This window comes from Microtus pennsylvanicus, chromosome 8 (assembly GCF_037038515.1).
Source record: "Microtus pennsylvanicus isolate mMicPen1 chromosome 8, mMicPen1.hap1, whole genome shotgun sequence".
Taxonomy (NCBI): domain Eukaryota; kingdom Metazoa; phylum Chordata; class Mammalia; order Rodentia; family Cricetidae; genus Microtus; species Microtus pennsylvanicus.
This window is the reverse complement of record NC_134586.1, coordinates 52,189,590-52,195,714: the sequence shown is the minus strand read 5'-3', so window position 1 is coordinate 52,195,714 and position 6,125 is coordinate 52,189,590. Positions and strand designations below refer to the sequence as shown.

General features: G+C 42.6%; 1 pseudogene; it reads right to left on the bottom strand.

The window, feature by feature from the left end:
• Window positions 1-4,596: 4,596 nt before the first annotated feature.
• LOC142855519 (glyceraldehyde-3-phosphate dehydrogenase-like) lies at window positions 4,597-5,235 on the bottom strand (annotated as a pseudogene).
• Window positions 5,236-6,125: the final 890 nt, after the last annotated feature.

The following is a 6,125-nucleotide window of genomic DNA, read 5'->3' as shown; positions in this document are numbered from 1 at the left end:
CTCTGTTTGGCTCTTTCCCTAACCTTATTCTGTCCAGCTATTGGTCACTACACTTCTCTATTAAACTGGTCATAGTGACACGTATTCATATAGTGTAAAGGAATATTCCAAATACTTACTGTGAGGAAATACTGGGTACTTATCCTTATGTCCAGGGCATCATGTTATATGTCTCCTGAGAGCTGGCAATGGGGCTGATGAATGTATAGTCTTCAGCGATTATGAAGAACTAACATTAAACAGATACTTCCTCCATCATACTGGTTGCAAATGTTTTTTATTGTTAGTTCTATAGATACTTAATTTTGAACCTGTATCAGAAGAGGTCACTACCCGTTTAGACAACTAAATATTTGTAAGGGAAACAGACAATAGGAGTCCCTCAAAATAGAACACTGCTACTGAACCCTTACTTCAATACAGACAGAATTCAGTAAATAACTACGTATTATCACAGAAGTGACAATGAGTCCCATAGTTTGTCCCTTAATTCATTAGTTATAACATTGCTAATTTTGTACTTTAAAAATGCTTAATTTCCTCACTTTCATCTCCCCCCCCCCGTTTTCATTTTTATAAAATCACCAAATATGGAAGAACCAGTGTTGGGTTACCATTCATAGTAGGGTGTATGGGTGTGTGCATGCTTGCATGTGCATGTGTACACATGTGTGTGCATGTATCTGTGAAGGCCAGTGATCAACATGTGGCTTTTTCTATCACCCTCTACCTTTGAGACCGGGTATATCACTGGATCAGAGCTAAGGGCTGGGATTGTTGCTTAGTGATTGAGCACCGGCCTCACATGTTCAGTTCTTAGTACTGAGCAAGAAATGGAGCTAACCAATCAGGTAGACCGACTGGTCAGCAAACTCACAGCTCTGCCTATGCCTGCTCTGCCACCTCTAGATTTACAGATGTGTGCCATTGCACCTGGCTCTTACATGAGTGCCAGGGATCTGCATTCAGGTGTTTGTGTTTTCATGACAAGCTCTTTACCCAGTGAGCAATTTCCCGAGGCCCTGGAGTGTTTTTATAGCTGTAACATTTCATTCTATCACACCATCCCCACAATATTAAAGTTCTAAGATATTAGAGGCATTGCTTGGAAAAATGAGTTTGGACTCATCTGTGGCCCAGATGTGCTGTTCCTGACAAAGTCTTCTGTTATTAAAATACTTTACCTACAAGGAAATCCATGGTCACAATCGGTACAACCAGACCTAGAAAGAACTACTAAAAAGCTAACTTTCAGCAGGCCCCATCCTTATAATCCTGGGCTTCATGTGTCTTTCCTTACAGAAAAATTTTAAACATTTTTATTTTTCATTTCATTCATGTATGTGTGTGCCTATAAGTGTGAGTGTATGCAAATATGTGTATGGGTGCTCAAGGAGGACATTGAATCTCTTGGAGTTGGAGTTACAGGCTGTTGTGACCCAGGAACTGAACTCAGGTCCTTTGGATGATCAGCAAGGTCTCTTAATCACCGAGTTATCTCACCAGCCCCATAGCTCTTTTCTTTACTTTCTGTTCACTATTTTGTTCATCAAAATGTATATAAAATGTATATATATATATAAAAGCTAACTATAGCAAACAAATTGTTTGTTTGTTTGTTTTCCCCTTCACTGGACCCTGAACTTATTTGTTGAGATTAGTCTATTTGTCTATCAATTTTCTTTCCACGTCTAACATTGGATAGATGCCCAATCAATAGTAAAATTGGATTTATATTTGGCCACAAACTAGTCAAATAAAGCAAGGCAAGAGTAGTTTGCTCTTTCTGGTGCTTTTATTGTTGCTGTGGCAAAATCCCTAACAGAAGCAGCTTATGGAAGGAAGGGTTTGTCTCAAATTGCAGTGCGAATTTGGAGAAGGCATGACAGCAGAAGCATGGTAAGGCTAGTCACATTATGTCCTTAGTTAGGAAGCGAAAGAAGGTGAATGCCAGTTCTCAGCCTAGGACCCAGCCTTGGGGATGGTGGTACTCTCATTTAGGGTGGATCTTCCCTCCTTAGTTAAGCCTTTCTTGGAATACCCTCACAGACACACGCAGAGGTGTGTTATCATGGTGATTTTAAATTCGGTCAAGTTGACAATGAAAGCTAACTATAGCATTTGTATCAGAAAATCAAACTAAAATAAGAACATAAAATTGGTATGGTAAACTGAGAACACAATGGCTCATATAGTAACCTGTTGTAGGAATAAGAGCGGCGGGGCTGCGTTCCCAGCACCCCCGCCGCCTGGCTAGCTTATGCCCCGAAATAATTACACCGACACTGTATTCTTTTAATCACTGCTTGGCCCATTTCTATCTAGCCTCTTCTAGGCTAACTCTCGCACCTGGACTAGCCCATTTCTAATATTCTATGTAGCACAGCTAGGTGCGCTTACCGGGAAGATTCTAGCCTACGTCCATCCTGGGTCGGAGCTTCATCGCGTGTGTCTGCCCAGGAGCCGGGAGCATGGCATCTCTGCTCCAGAGAGCAGAGCTGTCAGTCTGAGCTCACTTCCTCTTCCTCCCAGCGTTCTGTTCTGTTTACTCCACCCACCTATGTTCTAAGCTATGAGCCCAAGCAGTTTGTTTATTACGTAACCAATGAAATCAACAGATTGATATATGACACTCCCACATCAGTAACCCAGTGAAAAAGAAGCAGTAGCTTGGCCAGGGCTCCGGGTTTCCTATTGCTGGAGATGACGAGGTCTCACTATGTAGCCCAGGCCATCCCTGAAACCCATTATCTTCCCACCTCAGCTTCCCAGATAATGGGGTTACAAGTGTGGACTGCCATGCTCAGGCTACGATTTCTTTGTGTTTAATTCTATTGATAGGTCCCACACTGTGGCTGAGGGCCAGGAAATGTGCTTCTTCATTTGATCAAAGGAGGCACCCACCTTCATCAGCTGCTGGAAAAACAACCTAAAATGATTACACTCCATGTACTGTCAAGACAGTGTGACAGAGCCCATCATAAAAAATGACACGTAGACCTGAATGGACCCTTTCATCCAAAGACCTTGAGACACCATACAAATGATAATTATCTCTTCCATCATCCCCTCTGAGGTAAGAATATTTTTCTTCATTCACAACTGAGTCTATATAAAATTATTTCTTCCAGACTCCCCAGTCATAGCTGATATCAGTCACCTCCTGAGATATGTATCAGCTGGCACGTAAGTCACATTGTAAAACAAGAGGTACTTTAAATCAGGGGGAAGTTATGTTGGGGCTACCTAGAGACTAGAGCATTATGGACTTTTGCGTTTCAAACAGAAGTTCCCAAATGATGAGCAGAAATATACTCTAGGAATTTCAAGATGAAAATCTGTTCGGCTATATGTTACTTTAATTCCATTTTTAATATTTCAATCACCCAAGAGATAAATGGGCTTGAGATGCATTCTGAAGTTAGGTGACCTGGAGCCAACATAAAGAATATCTGCCCAGCCATACATTCTCAGAGGAATGATAATAAAAATCTTAATCTAGGAGAATGTTTCATTTTATTGCCCAAGTCCATGGAAGTTCACCATGTTTGATCAAACTTTTAATATCTGGCCACAACAGGACATCACTCCTGATGATACCCAGCCACATAGTACATGCTTGGAATTTTCATTCCCACCTTCGTGCTGCCAGAGAGGGGCCTTGCGTTTTTTCAGTCTTACACAGTTTTTAAACATTTGTTCACAAATCATTTCAAGTGTCAAAAAAATTATCAGCACAAACTCCCACATATCCATTAACTGGATTCTCCAATTATCGCCATTTTGCAAATTCATTCCCCATATATAAAAACTTATTTCTATTGGTGACTGAGTTGTGTTTACTGTGGAGTATTACCCATCAGCCCTTTTCTGAGGAAAAGGGTATCGCTATATGTAGCCACACTGCACTTACCTACCAATGGTAATGGAGAATTGGTCAATACTTTTATTGAATCTATTGTCTGCATACCAGTTTCGTCAGCTGATTCAATATGGATATTTATTAATTTTTATTTTAGTACAGGATCCAGACCAAAATCATATATCTCATTGTGATTGTCTTCTTTAATTTTGATCAATGCCCCAACCAAGCTTTTCTTTATATTTCATAATGACATTTGGAAGAACACTAGCTCATTCTTTTGACAAGGCAAGAACAATGAACTTTATTGATGGTATTCAAGATGGTAGGGTTCCCTAAGCTCCTCCCCTTCTTCTGGGTGTATGGAATGGAAGCTGGGAGACTCAGATGTTCAGCATCAGTAGCTCAGCTGGGACAGGGCCTTGTCAGCAGCCAAGGGCGTCTACGTGCTTGCTAGGCTGAACGGTCCAGAGCTTCTTATTCCTTAGAAGCTATGAGGTCTACCACCCTCTTCCTGTAGTCATATTCGTTATCATACCAGAAAATGAGCTTTACAAGGTTGCCATTGAGAGCAATGTCAGCCCCAACGTGAAAGGTGGAAGAATGGATTTGTTGCTAAAATTTCAGGAGACAACCTAGTCCTCAGTATCACCAGGATACCCTTTACTGGGCCCGTTACCCTGTTTTATCATCTTCTTGACGTCATTATACTTGTCAGCTTTCTCTTCTGGGTGTCATGTCAAATCCATGAAGGATACACTGAGGATAGGAGCATGGAAGGCCATCCAGTAAACCTCCCATTCAACTCTGAAATTGCCTTGTCCACAGCCTTGGCAGAGTCCCTGGATGTTTTGGGTATCCCCGTGGCCATCAGACCATAGCTTCCCAGAGGGGTCATCCACAGTCTTCTGTGTGGCAGGGACGGCATGTGCTCTGATCATGAGTCTCTCTACAGTGCCAAAGTTATTATGGATGACCTTGGCCAGGGAACCTAAGCAGTTGGTGGTGCAAGAGGCCCTACTGGCAATCTCGTGTGAGCTGTCATACTTCTCACAGTTCACACTCACAGCAAACATGGCGGCAGCAGCAGAAGGAGCAGGGATAATGACCCTTATTGTTCTACCTTTCAAGTGGGCCCTGACTTCTCCATGGTGGTGGTGATACCAGGAGACGGCACAACATACTCGGCACCAGCATCACCAGCATCATTTGATGTTGGCCAGATCTCACTCTTGGAAGATGGAGATGGCCTTCCCATTGATAAGGTTGCTGTTCTCAGCCATGACTATTCTTTGAAACTTAGCATGAGTAGAATCATACTAGAACATGTAGACTGCGTAGTTGAGGTCAATGAATGGCAACAATATCCACATTGCCAGAGTCGAAGGCAGCCCTGGGGACCAGGATCCCCAAATGACCAAATTTTTTACTCCAACTCTTGCTTCAAAGCAGTGCCTGGCACACAGGCTTGGCGCCTAGTCAGTCTTCTTTGCAGCCTTCCCACCACCAAACCGTGTGCCAGGTGGAAGAGGACCACATACCAGTCTAAATGGCAGCCGCCCCGTCCTTTCTCTTTTGTCTTTTAATCACATTCACTGTAATGATAAGATAGGAAGGAATTGAGCAGTTATTGAAAACCTGCCTTTTACAGAGAAGCAGGCTCTCCCAGCGGATGTCAGGAAGATGCCTGCAAAGAGCTTTGGTCTATCCCTCCCTCCCAAACCTTAGCACCCACCGTCGCGTCACGTGTTCTGCTTTTTCTTAAGTCAGTGCATTTTCTTTCCTTTCTTTTGCTGTTCTTTCCTTCTCTCCACACTGTGAGATACAATAGCTTGCTTAGTTCCCGCTGAGCTGACGCTGTGGAGTTCCCGATATGTTCTCCATCACTAGAACATTCTACACACATTTTGAGAAAGTAAGCAGTTTAAAGGGTGCATTGCTGGTCTACTTAAGAAAACCATGAGTGCCTTGTGTTGGCACCCGTTGCTTCTAAGAAATGAGCGAATTGCAAGCAGGTGTTTACTGCAATGTAGTGATCATTTAGAGAACAGAAATTGTTTTCCTTTACCTCCCTCCTCAACTGTCTTTCAACCATAGATGCTGTAATGGATGCCCAGAGGGAAGTCACTAGCTCAAGGTTAAACAGGTGGAATTTTTGAATTTGAATACAGTTCTCTTGCTTCTTCTTTAACTGGATCACATTCTGCCAGGCTCATCTGATATATATTGGTGCCTATTTTCCTGCACCCTGGCAGGCAGACTA